Genomic DNA, 15234 nt, shown 5'->3' with positions numbered 1-15234 from the left:
CCCTCTCTCTAGGCAGAACCATGCAACTTCTCTCCTCCCATTTTTTTAAGGACAGCAAGCAGCTGCATTCGTTGTACTAGACAGTTATGCACATTCAAAAATTAATTATTTTTTTGTTGTGCTAGTAAGTTATACATAATTCAAAAATCTGTTGTCCTAATTGTGATCTTTCTCAAGCATAATGTTAAAAAAATATTTAAGGATTCTAAACAATGTTCATGAATTTGAAACCAAATCGTGAATTTATAGATATTCAAGCATTTGGAAAAAGGAAAACTTCAAAATTTCACAAGTTTGAAAGATTTTCACAATTTTTTTATAAATATTTAGGAATTTAAAACATGTTCCATATTTGCAAAAAGTTCATGATTTAGGAAATTGAATTCAAAAAATGTTCATATAGATTCAAAAAATATTTTAACATTGTAATAAAATTCATGAATTTGAATATGTGAAAAATGGTTAAAAGAGCGTTTGGCTAGCTACTATGGTTTCTTAATCTTTTTTAGCTAGAAACTTCTAATCATCTTCAATCATGGCAGCACAAAGAACAACAGATGTAATAAAAATTACAACCATGTATGTGGACAACCTAGCGATGACTACAAGCACTACAGCAAGCCGAAGGTGCACCATTGTCATTGTTCCTCCCTCACTGGAGTCGGCAAACCTTGTTGTAGTAGACAACCAGAAAGTCGTCGTGCTAAGACCCCATAGGACCAGCGCACGAGAGCAACAACCATCGCCATTGAAGAAAGTCATAGATCAGAAGGATCAAACCTATAAACACTCAAATAAAGACGAACGAACACCTGGTCGAAACAAATCCACCGAAGACCAGCTCGGACCGAATCCCGCGAGAGCCGATGGAGATACAACTCCACACGCCCTTCGACGATGCTAGACGTACCATCGCGATGGGGATAGAACGTGGGAGCCATTATTGTTACTAAGGGACATCGCCGCCGTCACACAGCCCCAACCAAGACGCTGAATTTAACAGGAATGGGGACTGGGTGCCTCCCGCCGATGAGGGCCGAGAACCTTCGCACTTTTATGGCCCAAAGGCCGTCAGAGATTGAGCGGACGGGCGGCAGCGCCGACGGGAGGATAATGGGCTTTTCTTGTGGACGATGAAAGAGATACGCTTTGGCTATATCTATACCTGCTATTAATGGGAGGTGCGTTTCTTTGATTTTTTAATCCGTTCACCCATATTTTATAGGTGGTACTAAATTATTTTTCTGCTGAAAAAACGAAAAGGATTTCGCAGGAGGCAGCTGGGCCTGGTGCGCACATTGCCCGGGCATAAAATATAGCGTGGAGCATGCCAGGAAAAGAAAGTCTGGAAACTCTATTTGACGCTCTATGCGCCAAAAGGTCGACTAATCGCACGTAATCAACTGGGTCGCCCTAGTGGTTTCTTAATCTTGTAAACTGGGTCGCCCTAGTGGTTTCTTAATCATTTGGAGATGTGCGTCTCTTGTATGATGTGGTGCTTGGTTGTATGTTGTTCCTAGTAGTCCCTGTTGTTGGTCAAGTGCTATTTGCAGTAACATTTGTTTTTCCTTTTTTCTTTTTATCTTTGTGCGGTTGCATCGAACTATTTTTCAATCTCTACCTAAAAATAAACGGGCTATTGCTTCAAGTCGCATATCATGGAAACTGCCACCGAAGTTTACACAAATTACCCACTATGCCACCCGTAAGTAAAGAAAATGATTCGACTTTTTTTTAAATCGTCGCCGGACTTGGTTCTTATAAAATGATACACTCAGATATCACAAGCATACAACTACCAAAATGGCTAAGGAACGGGAACTTGGTGCTCTCGGGTTCCCGCGCACCCTACACGCGCAAAAAAAAAGTAATCCAAAAAAATTTGAAAAAATTCCAAATCTTTTTTGGAACCAAACATGATGAGGTATTGTACTCGTATAAAAAAATTGGACAAGAAATGATTTCTATTGACTTCGGGCCAAAAAAGACAAGTTTATGATGACAATATAGCGTGTATAGTACTTGTATATAGCGGTTTTTGCCGAATCTTCGACCCAGGATACAAGGAAAGTCTTTCTCTCACGAATCTTTTTATACAACTACAATATTTGACCATGTTTGATACCAAAGTAGTTTCAAGATTTTTTGAACTTTTTTTGAATTACTATTTTTTTACATATAGGGTGCGCTGGTACACAGGTTCTCCTTTGTATTTTCCAATGGCTAAGGCCTTATCCTTCTGCGTGGGGTACCAGGGTTTGATCCCTGGTTCTCTCCATTTTTCTCCCTTTTCTCTCATATATAGCAGGCCCCACACACGGTAATGGGCCGGTCCATATGCCGGCCGTGACGCCCCTTGTTTTTTTTCTTTCTCATTTTTTTCTATTTTTCCTTCTTTACATTAATCCAGGATTTCCAAAAAATCCAAAATTCAAAAAGTTGTGACTACTAAATAAAATATTTTGAGAAATCATAAAACGTTTGTGAATTCAAAAAACATTCGGGAAATCATAAAATGTTCGTGATTTCAAAAAACTGTTCGCGTGTTATAAAAAAATCATGATTTCAAATAAAAATCATGAAATAGAAAATGTTCAATATTTTTGAAATTTGATTGTTTATTCAAAACATACTCAGGAATTTGAAAACAATGTCCATGCAATTTTAGAAAATATGCAGAAAATTAAAACAGATTCGTAAAATAACGAACAAAACTTAGGTAGAGGTTTTATTGGGGGATCTGTAAAGGTCGTTTTATGATTTTATTTAGTCCCTCACATGTCGGGTAAAAAAGGTTTCCGTGTTCTATACAACGCTAAACCCCAAAAAATTGACACAACTTAGTATAGGTTAGTTTCTGTAAACTATATGAAAATGACTAAATGTCTATCGTGCCTCCATACACAACTATTATGATACCACAGTTTTACTGGTTATGGAAAACACCGCTATGCTAGGTCAAGGTGAGACACATCATGCATCAGTCTAGCTCAGGCAGGGGTCCATCAATGTAGTTTTCTCAGCCAAAAAAAATTCATTGTGGCACCTTAGGAAATCAAGTCGTGATGAGACCATCACATTTTCAATTTTTGAAATGACATTTTAAAAGTCCCTTCTCATTATGACATCACTCAGACATAGTTTCTGAAATGAAATTTTGAAAATCCGTGTCTCATCTTGGCATTTTGATTCAGACTTTTTTTTTATCTCTACCATATCTGCATAATCTAGTTCTTTTTCTCCCGTTGCAACACAGGGGCATATTTGCTATAATAATGAAGGGGTTATTGCTTCTGGTCGTCTGTCATGGAAATTGCCCCCGAAGTTGACACAAATTATCCACTATGCCACCCGTAAGTAAGGAAATGATTCGATTTTTTTTAAATCACCACCGGACTTGGTTCTTATAAAATGCTACTCACATATCACAAGCATACAACTAGCGCAATGGCTAAGGCCAGCCTTAGCCATTGCGCTAATGGTTTTTTTTAATCACCGCCGGACTTGGTTCTTATAAAATGGTTCGATCCCTCGTTCTCTCCATTCTTCTCCCTTTTCTCTTATATATAGCAGGGCCCGCACACGGTAATGGGCCGGCCTATATGCCGGTCGTGACGTCCCCTTTTTTTTGCTTTTTCCTTTCTCATTTTTGTTTCTGTTTTTTCTTCTTTAAATTGATCCGGGATTTCCAAAAAAAATCCAAATTTCAAAAAGTTGCGACTACTAAAAAAATATTTCAAAAAATCATAAATGTTTGAGAATTCAAAAAACATTTGGGAAATCATAAAATGTTTGTGATTTCAAAAAACTGTTTGCATATTATAAAAAAAATCATGATTTCAATTAAAATCATGATATAAAAAATGTTCATTGTTTTTAAAATATGATTGTGTATTCAAAACATACTCGGGAATTTGAAAACAATGTCCATGAAATTTGAGAAAATATTCACAAAATTAAACAGATTTGTAAAATAACGAACAAAACGAACCATCGCCTAGGTAGAGGTTTTATTCGGGGATCTGTAGAGGTCGTTTTATGATTTTATTTAGTCTCTCGCATGTCGGGTAAAAAAAGGTTTATGTGTTCTATACAGTGCTATACTCCAAAAAATTGACACAACTTGGTATGTGTTAGTTTTTGTAAGCTATATGAAAATGACTACAGTGTCTATTCTGCCTACATACACAACTATTCTGGTACGACAGTTTTACTGGTTGTGGAAAACACCGCTACGCTCGGTCAAGGTGAGACACATCATGCATCAGTCTAACTTTGGCAGGGTCCAATAATGTAGTTTGCTCAGCCAAAAAATATTTCATTGTGGCACCTTAGGAAATCAAGTCGTGATGAGACCATCACATTTTCAGTTTTCGAAATGACATTTTAAAAGTCCCTTCTCATCATGACATCACTTAGACATAGTTTGTGAAATGAAATTTTGAAAATCCTTATCTCATCCTAGAATTTTGATTCAGACATTTTTTTATCTCTACCACATCTGCATAATCTGATTATTTTTTCTCATTCCAACGCACGAGCATATTTACTAGTTGTGCTAAATAGTGGAACCTGGCTTCATTCTGAAGGCGTATGAGAAAAAAAGAATATTTCATCAGTTTGAAAAAAATCATGAATTTTCAAAGATTTCATGCACTTTAAAAATATTTTACAAAGAAACAAGAATGAAAGAAAAATAAAATTAAAACAAATAATAACAAATAACAAAAAGGAAAGGTAAAGAAAAACCAGTAAAAAACAGCAAAGAAAACACAGAAAACACAGAAAAATTGAAAGGAGAAATGGCCCATGAACTTCTCAATACCAGGTGAGAAGCTTCCTCACATCGACCAAAGCAAATGGCTCCCGTAGCGCTCGGCTGCTTCTAATGGGTCGGCCCATTTATGGACGCCGGCGGGCGATCCATGTTAACGATAAAATATCATTTGTGTGCCGCTAGCGAGCACTCTCAAGAACATCAACATACCATGATTTTTAGAAAGACCCTCATGGTGTGTAGATGTATGCTCTCTACTGCCCCAGCACTACATACCATGCTCGCTGGAAGGATCCAGCGAGTGAACGACGTCGTTCGCACTGTGAGGCCCATGCGGGTGACAAGTGCTAGCTCAGGGCCAATTAAGTTCCCCTTAGGTGTCCACTATCAGACCATGATTACTCCCTCCCTTCGCACACCGCTACCCTCCTCCTCTAAACCTTCGGAACGTTCCTTTAAAAAGAATTGTCATGCCATAGCACAGAGAAAATGGCATGTTGTAGCAAAGATAATTTCTATGCTACACCGGAGAAAATTGCCATATATGTTTAGGAATTGCCATGCTGCAATATAGAGAATTGCCATGTTACAGATCTAGAACATGGCGATGGTGTAGCACTATAGCGGAGAATTGCCATGAAGGAGAAGGTTGCCACATGTTTTTTTAGGATTTGCAATGCTATAACGGAGATAATTGCAACAACATGTAGAATTGCCATGCTGGAGAAGGTTGTCACATGTTTTCTCGTGTCCTCCCATGGTGGCAACATTGCCACCATGTTCAGGAATTACCGCTTTAAAATATAAAAGTTGCCATGCTCTAAAAATAGCCACTTTTTCAGGATATTTATAGGAATTTAAGTGGTATATCAGAGAAAAATGTCATGTTTTTAGGAATTGTCATGCTATAGCTTAGATAATTGTCATGTTCAAAAGCCTGAAACTTATAACTTGCCATGCTATCAATAGCCGCTTGTTCGAGATCTATTTGCACACAAAAAAACTGAGAAAGGTTGTCGTCTAATGGGGTCCGGAGGAACATAGTAAGCAGCTACATGGGAGGACATGAAAATGTGGTGCAAGTCGCATCGCGCAGAAAGGAGCGATGAAGTGAATGTTTGCGCCATTTCACACAAGTGAGCTATGAAGCGGGCGGTTTCGCACCACACGGTTGTCACGTTGTTGCCACGTTGAGATTCACGCATGCGATCAGAGGGCTAGTGTTGTGTCGCGCCAAAGCAAACGTTCCCTCCATTATGGTTTGCGAAAGAACATGTGACACTTCTCCATTTGTCAAGTATATTTTTGTTTAAAAGAATAAACTTGAATGGTGGAGCTCACAATCTCTTTAGGTTCTCTTTACGTTGAGTCGGGATCGTCGTACTGGTTGGGTCAACCCCATAAGCTCGTTTGTATCACCCCATAATCCCGGAGGACTGTTCACCAAAAAATCGAGCATCTTCCAAATTGTTCTCTGAAAACCAGCTTTTAGATCAATATTAATCCTACTTTGTGTTCATCCTTAAAAATAGTTACCCCAGAAATACAAATTTGATATCCTACTCCTACCTCGTCAAAGAAGTTGTCGACATTGACTGTCAACGCAAGCACCCGGAATCGGTCAAACGAGGGGCTGCAAATTCTAGATCAAGAGAGAATCGAATGGGGAAAAAGCGAGAACACGTTTTTCTACATTTTACCCAGTTCTTTCTAGGTAGTTCAGCTTTTCAGCCAACAATTGTTTTTTTAGCATCAATACAAGAAGGCATGTGCCAGAATTCTTGCACATGAACTCAAAGAGATATCGATCATGTGTTTTATTATTCATACTTTTAAAATTTCATGCAATCCGTAGAGTTTGTAAATGTTGCAGTTAAGAACCAGGCTAGCCTTGTTTGTGAACTTTTATTGTTTGAGAATATTAAATCTCAGTCGATTGAGATTTAACGAAGTCTCAGTCGATGCTATATCCGTGAGATCTTACATGGAGATCCGTGCAAAATTTTCTTTCATTTTTTCTTTCGTTCTTTTATATATTGTATCACTTGACTGAGACTTGTTTAAGTCTCAGTCAACTGAGACCTAGCCATACCCTTTGTTAGTCGACTAAGACCTAGCCATACCCTTTGTTGGTACGTAAGTAATTTCAGTATGTTGTGGTCACACATATATGTTTGTTGCATACACACGGTTGGTATGTTGTAGCGTAATCATATTTCATGCTTATCTTGCGCTGTGGGCGGTACAACATACTATGACCGCAAGGCATGCATATGGATGCCCGGTGGGCGGTACATGAAACGTAGAGTATGTTTGGTTTGTATATATCCAAGTGTGTCCTACAAAATTTCGGTTGAGCTTCTTCACAAGAAAAGGTTTGTTGTTGTTGTTGTTATTGTTGTTGTTTCGGAAGATCCTCACAAGAAAAGTCGATCTTTTGATTGCTCGTGAACAAACCAACATTGACTAAAACAATGAACTAGAGTTGTGAAGCAAGCATTGACATGCCAAAAAGTTGGTGATGATCCGAACTACTAGTATAGGATCGATGTACTTTACTGGCAACCCAAGCATACTCGTAGCACTACGTCGCCTGCTGAGCAGGCACACAGGACGGGCCTCTGCGGCGGCGACAGAGAGGTTCACGTGCCACAGTCGTGGATATGCATGTAGGAGCACTACCGTTCTCTGCCCGGCCGGGTGCTGCACCGCTCGCTGTCTTCCGCTGAGGCGCTGGCAGGCAAAGCTCAAGGAGGAGCGTGGGCAGGTAAAGCTAATCATGGTGTGTCCCATCGCACGTACGGCCTGGCCTGGCAAACCTCGTACGTATCATACCGTCTCGGGGGCGGCCGGGCGGGCGGGCAGTCCGTCGGGACAAGAGCAGTGGAAGGCAGCAGCATGAGCGAGCGCAGGCAGCCGAGGCAGTGCGCCGTTCAGAAGCAGGACTGCCTGCACGCTGCGCGGCCTGAGCGGTGCACGTGCCGCGCGCGCCCTGCACCGGCTAGTTTTTAACTCGCCATTATTCGAGCTGCCGGGGCGTTAGACGCAGTGATAAACACAGCTGATGCTTCTCTCCTTTCATTTTTTTTTTTATGAATTCTGATGCTTCTCTTCGACAACGCATCGGTACATCGTAACCGAGCACCCGCTCTCCGTCCATTATGCTGCTTCGGTCTTGCGGTCTCTCTGTTTATATATTCATCATTTAATAAGACTAGGAGTAAATTATATTAGACAGGTAAAAGAGGATTTAAACACGAGACTGTGCAAAAGGTACAAAATCTGCGCTGGCGATTGGGCAACGAGGTCCACCAGGCAGGCCCGTGTGGAGCCGCCACGCAAAGCGCGAGGGGGCAGCGCTGCAAAGCCAGCCTGCCTCTGCCGGCCCGGCCTGACTCACAAGCGAGCCGTTTCCCGATCACACGCAGAGGTTCGCCCGGGCCGGGCCTACCGCCCACGTCCGCGTGGCCCACTGCGGGAGTGGAGAGGATGCGTCGCTCTCAGTCAGGCAGGCAGGCCCAGCCGGACAGAGCGCCCAGGTGAGGACTGTCGGGCATGTCGCAGGCCCACGGACAACGGTACAGCTCAACGTTAGTCTCCGTGTTCACAGTAGTAGCAAGTCGCCACTTGCATGTCTACAGTAGAATGTTCAAATTAGACCCATACAGGCTGCCGATTTCAAGATCGGTTCGAGGTCTAGATGAGCCGTGTGCTGTTTCAGAACCAAAGATGAACGTTGTCGTGCTTGGACTTCCTTTCGGTTTTTCTTTTGGACGTCAACAGGGAACGAATCATTCCCTCAGGTAGGGGGGACGAGCGAATGTTTCGGTTCACTACCAGAAGCGAACCCAACGGCGGGACATGCCCTTTGCTAGTAGTATGAAATAAATTATGTTCATATGAAAAACACATGAGGAAGTTTTCCATGTTGATGAGCAAAATTCACCTGTATGTTGAAAAATGTTTGGCAATTTTCAAGACTAACGAATTGAAAAATTGCCATCTTATACACAACAAATTTGCCATGTTATAGAGCATAAAAACGCTGCCTGGTTTGGATAAATCACACAACGATTTAACAAAAAGAAAATGTGCTTACTAAAAAAACATGGAAAATATTAAGAAAAATTGTAATGGTCATGTGGGAAATTAAGGGGGAATTATTACTTAAGAGTATGGAAAATTTGAACATTGTTTGCACTCATCACACAACCAAAGTACCAAAAAACATTTCATAAGATAATGGCAAACACATTGGACGAAAAACTTTAAATGGTAAGATAATTTTCCATGGTATGTTCTTCAAATTTGCCATGTTTGAAAAATAAAAAATAAATGATTTTTTCATGTGACATTGTAACACCGTGGGGGTTGCCTCCTGATAACTTAGAGCTAATAGTGTTGTTTGGATTTTAAGTTGTGTCTGAGTATAATATTTTGCTTCTTCTTTGAATCTTTCGAATTTCTTCTGTTTGAAATTTGAATTAGATCTCCTACTTGCATAAAGTGTTGTATCTCTTAGGAAACATCATGTAGCCATTGTACTCCAGTGCTACATCCCAAACTTCGATCACTGACCATGCCTTGGGAATAGGGCATACAAGTATTTTCTTACAAAATTAATTTGGCCAAAAAGTATTTTTCAGATTTAGGTTTTCAAAAGAACCCCGAGTTAAGGCTTGAACTACAAGTACTTTATTTAGGTGGAATAAAAACTTGCAAAACTATATTTGGATCATATTAGTTACAAGACTTCCCAAAACCACCAAAAAAGTATTTTAATAAATAAAAGTATTTATTTTATCAGCCTTTTCTTAAGGCTAGAAATGGTCTTTAATAGGAAAATCAACTTTTATGTTTAAAAAATATGTTAGAAAATTTAGACCGACTCAAGAGACATATATTCTCCATATATAAGAGTTTCAACCCATGGTCATGACAAAAATCTCTCTAGATCTATAGAATTTTAGTTTATGTGATTTTTAGGGTTTCGAAATGTTACAAGGGAATTTTCTCTTACCCAAAATTAATGGAGCTATATTTGTTGTAAAATATTACTCCTACCAAGTTTGAGAAACCCGATCATCCATTTGCTTTGAAGATCGTCTGTTTTTTGATTCATGCAGAAACTTTTGTGAAACAAAGTTGCTTTGTTTTACCTGAAATTTTTAACAGGGCATTGTCATCCATTTATCTCAATCCAGTGCAAGTGCCACACTTGTATCTTCTCAGAAAAGGTTCAAAACCCCTTGCCTGACTTTTGGACAACATGTCCTTTCTCTCTTTCTCTCACTCCTTCATCTCTACATTGCCACGCAACCTCTCCGAGTCGACACCCATCACCTCCAGCACCATGGCAAGCCTCTCCCAATACGCCTTCGTAGTCACCCATTCGTGTGCGGCTGAGCAACCGGGCCAGGCCCTGTGCGTTTAAACGCTAACTTTTTTTTTGAGATAATTGTTTCAACACTAAGTAGCGCCCAATGAGCGTTTTTGCCACTCCAAATCTGGCCATTTTGGCCCAATGGGTATGAATCCTTTTCCTTTTATTTTTTTGGAATTTGAATATTTCTAGCAAATTCATTTGACCATCAACTCAATTGGTTCAAGTTCCTAGATACTTGTAAAATCATGCCCTCTCTAGTGGTGTAGCATGCACATTTTTCTAGGTGGCCCTTGCTAATACTTATTTAGCCATTTCTTCTTATATAAGTCAACGTTTGAAAGCTCCTAGAGTAATCATTTCAAGCTCAAATTCAGTGATTCAAACTCCTGCGTGCTTCTATGTTCATATGCTATCTCGTGAACATTTTTACATTCACTGTTCCCACACGCTAAATTATTAGGCCATTTCTATATGTGTTCTCATCTTTGCAAATCCCTAGGAAAATCATTTGTACTCCAAATCCAGTGAAACCAACTCCTAAATGTTTCTAAAATTCTCCCTATTTAATGGGTGCCTTCACTTATTTTTTCAGAAGACTTCTCTGCATAGTCTCTATCAAGTCATTTCTTCCTCTTATTCAACTTTCGTAAGTTGAATAAAAATATCCATAGCTCCAACACGTATAGGATCACTTCGGTTATTTTTCATATAATAAGAGAAGTCCTAAAAAAGTGTTTCAAATATTTTCACAACCCATTTATTTACTGCCTTATTGTGTTGCTTATTGTGATTTTCTTTCGACGTTAATTAACGAAGTAGACGGAGTATTTGGACAAGGACTAGAAGAGTTTGAAAACTTTTCTAAGCCAGAACCCTTTTGACCATGTTGATTACCCAAGTATTTTGCTCGTGAAGTAGATATTTTTCATGTATTGAAAATTGTGGGTATATGCATCTCTAGTCTAGAAGATCCTATTTGCAAGAGCGTGTTTGGCATCGCTTGGGCACCATTTCCGTTGTTTATTTCACTGACAATAGTATAAGGATCACCTACTACGCCATGCTGACGCCGGAGCGCAGCTATGAGATCTAGCAGGAGATCCGGGCGAGGCAAGCCGCGCGCGCCGCTCGCATTGCTGCCGGGCTGCCTCTGGACTCGCCGGAGCCGAAGGAGGAGTAGCCGAGGGAAGAGGAGGAGGAGTCGATGGCTCCGATGGAGGTGAAGGAGGCGGAGGAGGCGGAGCAGCAGGAGCCGGAGAAGGAGAAGGAGCAACCGGGGGAAGAGGAGGAGTCAATGGCTCCGATGGAGGTGAAGGAGGCTCGGGAGGCGGAGCAGCAGGAGCCAAAGCTGCCGACTCGACCGTACACTAATCATACACGCAAATGTGTACGATCAAGACCAGGGACTCACGGGAAGATATCACAACACAATTGTAAACACAAATAAAAGGCAGACAAGCTTCATATTACAAGCCAGGGGCCTTGAGGGCTCGAATACATAAGCTTGAGTACAAACGAGTCAGCGGAAGCAACAATATCTGACTACAGACATAAGTTAAACAAGCTTGCCTTAAGAAGGCTAGCACAAAAGTAGCATCGATCAAAAAGGCAAGGCCTCCTGCCTGGGACCTCCTAACTACTCCTGGTCGTCGACGGTCTCCACGTAGTAGTAGGCACCCTCGTGATAGTAGTAGTAGTCGACGGGGGTAGCATCTGGCACCTGGGGTCCATCATCTCATCGCAGCAACCAAGTATAGGGGAAAAGAGGTAGCAAAGCAACCGTGAGTACTCATCCAAAGTACTCGCAAGACGTACATCAAAACTACACTAAGTATGCATCGGTATCAAAGAAATGGGGCTGTATATGTGGACTGAACTGCAGAATGCCAGAAGAGAGGAGAAAGTCTAGCCTATCGAAGACTAGCATCTTCAAGCATCTTGCAGCATTCAGAAGAGTACAAAATAGCAATTTATAATTAACAAGCATGTTGTAGTATTAACGCCCAGAGATCCTTCCTCGACTCCCTGCGAGAAAGCAATCCCGGAGCGAACATATCCATCACATATCTCAAAGTATCCATTTCTAGTTGTAATATATCAGGATACCACTTCGAACGTCCATTACCGTGGACACGGCTATTCGAATAGATAAACTTCCCTGCAGGGGCGCACCACATTTCCCAACACGCTTGATTACACTTGCTGGACACACTTTACTAGGTCAATGCCCGGGCTCGGACGGTCAACACGTCACACCTCTACCTAGGCTCAGCAGAGAGGTCCCTGCCGGTCTACATCCTAAGAGCTCCGGGGTATTGGGCCCATCGCCCATTGCACACCGGGTCATTGCGCACAGGGTGGATACCAGCGCCACCTCGGATGTTCGACACGATCCGACCGTGCTGCAATGCTGAACTGGACATCTGACAAAGCTTTAGCTGATACTACGACGCCGAGTGCCCATATCGGTTCCCGCATGGTGGTTAGTGCGTATAGGCCAGTGGCCAACTCAAATCAAATACCCAAACCTGTTAGTGCATTATTAAATGAAGTGACGGCTGTCGGGATAAGTCTGGAGCTACCACCCCCTCCTGGGTGATACCGCTAAACAACCAGCAGCCACCGTAACATCTAGCGGGTGCTCTCCGGGCCCGCCCGACTTTCACGGGTGCTCACTAGGCCCGCCCGACTTTCGCAAATGTCTCAAGTAAAGTCAAGGTAACCGTGTGTCCAAAACATCAAGAGGAAAACCCCGAGGAATCACCCTCGATGGATTCCACTTGATGTAATCATCAAGGTGAACATAGGAGGAATCACCCTCGCGGTTCACACTTGAGGGGTTGCACGACAGAGTCATATCGGGGGTGGTGAAGGAGGAATCACCCTTGAAGACCACGATCGATTAGCTACACTACAAGTTATCATCAGGAGGGCTATTCGAGGTATCACCCTCGGCACGTGATAGTAGCTCTGTAGAGTCGTACAACTAAAGGGGGTGAAGTCATGTGTCGGGCTCTGGACGTCGATCACGTTAATCGAGTCATCGATCAACAAGCCGGGCAACTGGGACAAGGATGGGGGTCACTGATGGATCACCAACCAACCTATACTAAGCAGTTTAGGATAAGCAGGTAAGGTACAATGAGCAGGTTACAAAGGCAGGGTATGCATCAGAATAGGAGCAATCAATAACAATAGCAAAATCTAATGCAAGCATGAGAGAGAAGGAACTTGGCGATATCGGAATGATCAAGGGGGTTTTGCTTGCCTGCAAGCTCTGCTAAAACGGAAGAAGGGTCGTCGGTGACGTAGTCGGTCACAGGCGCATCAGCAGCGGTATCGGGGTCTATCGAACAAAAGAGGGGGAAGAAACAGTAAATATAAGGCACACAGATGCATCACTAAGCATGACATGGCGATACGCGGTGCTAGAGGTATTCTAACACAGTGTTACACGCGGGGAAGGGGAATAACATCCAGGACAGTTTTCCGAAGTTTGGCATTTTCGGACAAATGAAACAGAGGTGGACAGTTGCATGTTCGCTATGCTAGGGGCACGTGAAAGATGAACGGAGAGCATATGCGGATTCATCACATTTTTCTGAGCAACTTTCATGTACAAAGTATTTTCATCTGACTTACAGTTTATTTTCTACAATTTTTCAAAGTTTTAATAATATTCTGGAATTACTGGATTTAATTTAATACGAAAAATATATTAAACATAAATGCTGCGCATGTGTGGCTAACAAGGGGGCCCGGGTGACTGGGTTAACAGCCCAGTCAGCAGAGACTAACTCGTGGGGCCAGGGGCTGAGTCAGCAGCCAACAGTGAATGTTGACTCGTCAAACTGACTGGTAGGGTCCAGTTGTGTGTGACTCATTTCTTTTAACACAGACTACTAACATATTTTAAATAGGTTTAGTTAGCGGTGGGGCCTACTATCATTCTCACACTAGGCTAATAAGAAATGAATTAAGCTACATCATTAAGTTAATTAATTAATTATTGAATTGATTAATTATTTTTATTATTTTATTTATTATCTTTTTTATTTTTATTTTTCTCCTAAAAGGGGGCGTGGGCCCCCACTGCTAGTGGCATAGGAGGCCACTGGAGTGGTTTACGGGCATGCGGACGAGCGCCGGAGTGGGCGCGACCGCGGGCGACGGTGACCGGCACAGGGGGCGGTTGCGGCATGCAGCGGGCAGGACGGACGGCGCAGGGGGTAGAGGGGGTGGCGGCCCTGGGCTAGCAGCGGGTGGCGCGGCTGGCCATGGCGACGTGAGCGGGGACGGCGGGCACAGTCGGTGCGGGGGCTACGCGAGGTGATGCGGATGCGCACGTGGGCGCAGCGAGTAGCGGGCAATGGCCGCGGGGAGCATGGGCTGGGGAGCCCCGGCGCGCGCACGGGGCGGCCGGTGCGTGTGCACGGATGCGGCCATGGCGTACGCGGCCGGAGCGCGGCGACCGGGATGGGTAGAGAAAGGGAGGCGGCGGCGGGGCTCAGCAGCGGGCAGTGGCGAGTGCACGACGCTGTGGGCGCGGGGCCAAGCCGCGGCGGGGTGAGCACGTGCGAGGCGCGGACGGCGCGGTGTGGTCGCCGTGGGGCGAGGCGAGCCGGTAGACAGGGGGAGGAGGCCGGGGGGGTTCCTCATCCGCGTTGCAGGGGAACGGGCGGCGTGGCTCGGAGAAGCGGTGCGAGGAGGGGACGAGGACGAGGCAGTCCGGCGGGGACGCGGGGCCGGCGAGGTGGCGGGCGATCCGGCGAACGGCAGCGAGGGGCGACGGGGACGGGCGGCAGCGAGGTTGCCCGATCCCGATCTGGATCGGGGGAGGCAGAGGGGGGTTCGAGGGAGAGGAGATCATGCGGGGGGTGGATCGGGGGGAGGGCTAGGGTTTTGGGTAGTGGGTGGTTAAGTGGGGGGAAGGTGGGTCGGTTGGGGCGTGGCCGACTGGGCCGGCCAGCCGAGGCCCAAGGGCAGTGGGGGGGGGGGGGGGGTTACTATTTTGCCCTTTTCATTTTTTTTTCTTTTATAGCCTTGTTTTATTTTAGTTTCTTTTTGTTTT

Source organism: Triticum aestivum, chromosome 5D (genome assembly GCF_018294505.1).
Source record: "Triticum aestivum cultivar Chinese Spring chromosome 5D, IWGSC CS RefSeq v2.1, whole genome shotgun sequence".
NCBI classification, from domain to species: domain Eukaryota; kingdom Viridiplantae; phylum Streptophyta; class Magnoliopsida; order Poales; family Poaceae; genus Triticum; species Triticum aestivum.
The sequence above is the reverse complement of the archived record's forward strand: the minus strand, read 5'-3'. Positions refer to the sequence as shown.